This window comes from Notechis scutatus, chromosome 2 (genome assembly GCF_049901735.1).
Source record: "Notechis scutatus isolate UNSWTSFEM ecotype Mainland chromosome 2, rNotScu1.2, whole genome shotgun sequence".
Lineage (NCBI taxonomy): Eukaryota > Metazoa > Chordata > Lepidosauria > Squamata > Elapidae > Notechis > Notechis scutatus.
The window spans coordinates 28041243-28044751 of NC_142010.1; the positions used below are offsets into that span (position 1 = coordinate 28041243).

Below are 3509 nucleotides of genomic sequence, written 5' to 3' on the forward strand. Positions count from 1 at the left end.
AGAAGAAACTTCTCCTCTTGGGATCGTGAACTTCTCTGGTGCTTCATTTGCAGAGGATTAGCAGGGAAAAAACATCCTAATTAAAAAAATCACAAATCTACCCCTGCAGGCACCGTTCTGTTGTGGTTGTGGCCCTTCCTATTACCAGGGCATATCCTGAAAATAATGCTGGGAGATATTATTTCAGCACCCAGGTAATGTTTGCCATCCTTTAAATGTGGTAACTTGTCTCCAGAGACACTGAAACAATATCAGTCAGAGCTATTGAATTTGGTGACATTTTAGATTGATGATTCTTAACTCCAGTGCCGTCTGCCTTCTAAGGCCAAGAAAGCAGTCATCACCCATGGACACTGTCTTATGCATGCCCCCTTTAAGGACCTCTTAGGAATGGGGTGAGGTCCGTGGTAGACAGTTTGAGTTTGAAGATGTTGAGGCTGTAACAACGGAGTTGGGTAGGGCATTCCAGGCGTTGACCACTCTGTTGCTGAAGTCGTATTTTCTGCAATTGAGTTTTCCTCTTATTCCTAAAACTACTTATATTTATTTTCCTTAGAGAAACCAATAACAATACACCAGGTCTTATTTTTAATCACGATAGTATTGGTAAAATCAATTTCTAAATGAGTGAGACTGCCTCATAGGCAAATGGAGACATAAGGAATGGAGTCAAACAGAACTTTCAAAGCTTGAACTAACCAAACAAACTAATTGCTTCCTGCAAAAGCTCACATCCCGTTCACTCCTCTTTTATGTCACATGGGAGGGGGCAATCATCTCTGAGTAGTAAACTGAGTTGACCATGCTTTCTCAATTGTTTTTGTCCTCTGGTAGCTCTGTGCATGTGCAGGCTGGGAACTGGTTCCAGAAACTCCCCTGCATCACTGCTGCCTGAGTCTGAAGGCAGCTGATGACTGCCAGCCTGCCCTGGTCCCATCTCTGCCTCTGATGCAGAGCCCTCCTCTGGGCCTACTTCAACCTCCAAGACTTGCCCAGGTTCCCCCGCCAAACTCCTCACTACTATCCGACTCTGCTGCCAGCTCTGTCAGCTGCTGGCGGGCCACAAACAGGTTGTGAGTGTATGATATGGGTGTATCTCTTTGTTTGAAGGAGTTTCTCACTAATCTTTTGGAGAAGACTGCACTCCCAATACATGTTTTTTTCTTTTTTTCAGCATGTTTAATTTTTTTTATACTTGTGATAGAAGAAAGAGCAACTCACCCCCTCACCCAAGGAAATAGGAAAACATAACATAACAAAATAATAATCATTTCCACAGAAACCAAGCCTGTGGCACAAAAGCCTCAGAGTAAAAGGTCCTTGAGAAGGAGAAAGAAATCAATCATTCAAACTCAAGGTTAGTATCAACCCTTGAAATGGTGAGGCTCCAGTGGACCATTTCAGGGTTGCCATTCAGGGAGGGGAAGGCTTACAGGGATAATGAAAAACAGTACACTTATGGCGTGGGAGGTGAACAATGAAGAAGCAGTCAGCCGACAATCAGCTGGAGAGGAGGCCGGCAGCAGAAGAAAGAACTAGGCCCAACAGAAAGATTTACAGGCCTCTCTAGAAGTACAACAGCCATGTGGGTGGGGCAGGCACACTCAGGGGGCAAGGTTAAATAGGCAGAAAAGCAACAACGGTTATTGCTGCCTGTGTTTTATTTATGTATTTATTTATTTATTTGTCAATAGCTTATAAGATAATAAATATAAGTATCAATACAGGAAATGGGTATGAATGATTGGGGACAAAAGGACAGGGACAGTAGGCATGATTGTGCGCTTATGCATGCCCCTTACAGACCTCTTAGGAAAGAGATGCGGTCAATAGTGGTTAGTTTAAGGGAAAAGGAGTGTGGGTTTGGGGATGTGACAACAGAGTTAGGTAGTGTTGTTAGGAATAACATAGGTTACCTAATGTAGTTTGGGTAAAATAATATATATATAAACTATGATAGCGAGTTTATGTGTGTGTCACTTTAAACTGCAAAGCATGTAATTTTGGGTGCGGCTGTAAAAACGCCATAAGAGGGAGCAAGGGAACCTGATTGATTGCTGGCTTACTGGATTGCTTGCTGACGATGATGGATTGATGGTGTGATAACTGCGTGTTCTTTGCTGTTGCTGAAGAAAGAAAGGAGGTTTGACTTCTTCATATCTCTACTGCGAAGAGATATATTGCTGGACTGATTTTGTAAGTTTACTGACCTCTTTTTCGACACTGGACTTTGCAACTGATTAATCCCCGGACGGACTGAACTAGTGTATGATATATGGACTGTTTGACTATGCTATAAATCTTACTGGAATAAACTATTTAACTAGCACATTGTATCTGTTTTACTGAGTGTAAACTACAACAACGTTTATCTCACATATTTGCCTGCCTGCCTGACTGCCGTGCAGGTTCTGCTAGGGTGTATATCCCTAACAAGTGTGTTCCAGGCATTGACCACTCTGTTTCTGAAGTCGTACTTTCTGCAATCAAGTTTGGAGTGGTGTACATTAAGTTTATATCTGTTGTGTGCTCTTGTATTATTGCGATTGAAAGTGAAAAAGTCATTGAATGGTAGTACATTAAAGCAGATTATTTTATAAACTACGCTTAAGTCAAACTGTAGGCGGCATAGTTCTAGGTTCAAAATTCAAATTCAAATTCAAATTTAAAATTCAAATTCAAATTCAAAATCTCAAGGCTGGTGGTGTAGGGTATTTTGTTGCAAGCAGAGGAGTGTAGTACTCTTCTTGTGAAATACTTCTGGACATGCTCAATTGTATTAATGTCTGATATACATGTGGATTCCAGACAGCCAAGCTTCATTCATGTATTGGTCTAGCCAAGGTTTTGTATGCCCTAGTTAGTAATTCAATATTACCACTGAGGCGAAACTTCTTAAGATTAGATTTACAACTCTCAAAGCTTCTTTGTCAATGCTGAGGCAGTGAGCTCTGGCGCTTAGGTCATTTGATATGAGTACTCCCAGGTCCTTGACAGAGTGTCAAGTACTGATTTTTTTTACCAGTAAGTAGGAGAGAGCATTTGTTGGTCGAGATTTGAAGTTGCCAATTGTTTGAACATTCAGACACATAATTGAGGTCGCTTTGAAGGATGGTAGCATTGTCAGTGGTGTTGAATAATTTTATGTAATCCGTGAAGAGGACGCAGTTGCTTATAAGGTGATCGCAAAAGTCATTTATTTAGAGTATAAAGAGTGTGGGTCCTAGAATGCTGCCTTGGGGGACACTGCTGTTTACTGGTGCAGGGTTTGATAGGGTGTTTTGGTTGCTATGTGCTGAGGTTTCCAGGCCTGCCAGAATAAAAAGCAGTTAATCAAACCTTTTATTTCTGTTTCTTGGTTTTGGAGGATTGGACACGTGACACTTAGCAGAATGGCCTCAGGCAAGAGTTTAACTTAAAGTAAACTGTGAAACCACAGGAATGCAGCCAGAGACGGTTCTTTCTTTTGCTTTTAGCTAAGGCCGTCAGGATTAACACAATATTTTTAT

The 3509-nt window shown here is 41.4% G+C and overlaps 1 pseudogene; it reads left to right on the forward strand.

Moving 5' to 3' along the window:
- LOC148131975 (vomeronasal type-2 receptor 26-like) overlaps positions 1–3509 on the forward strand; it is a 234877-nt pseudogene that overhangs the window by 42851 nt on the left and 188517 nt on the right.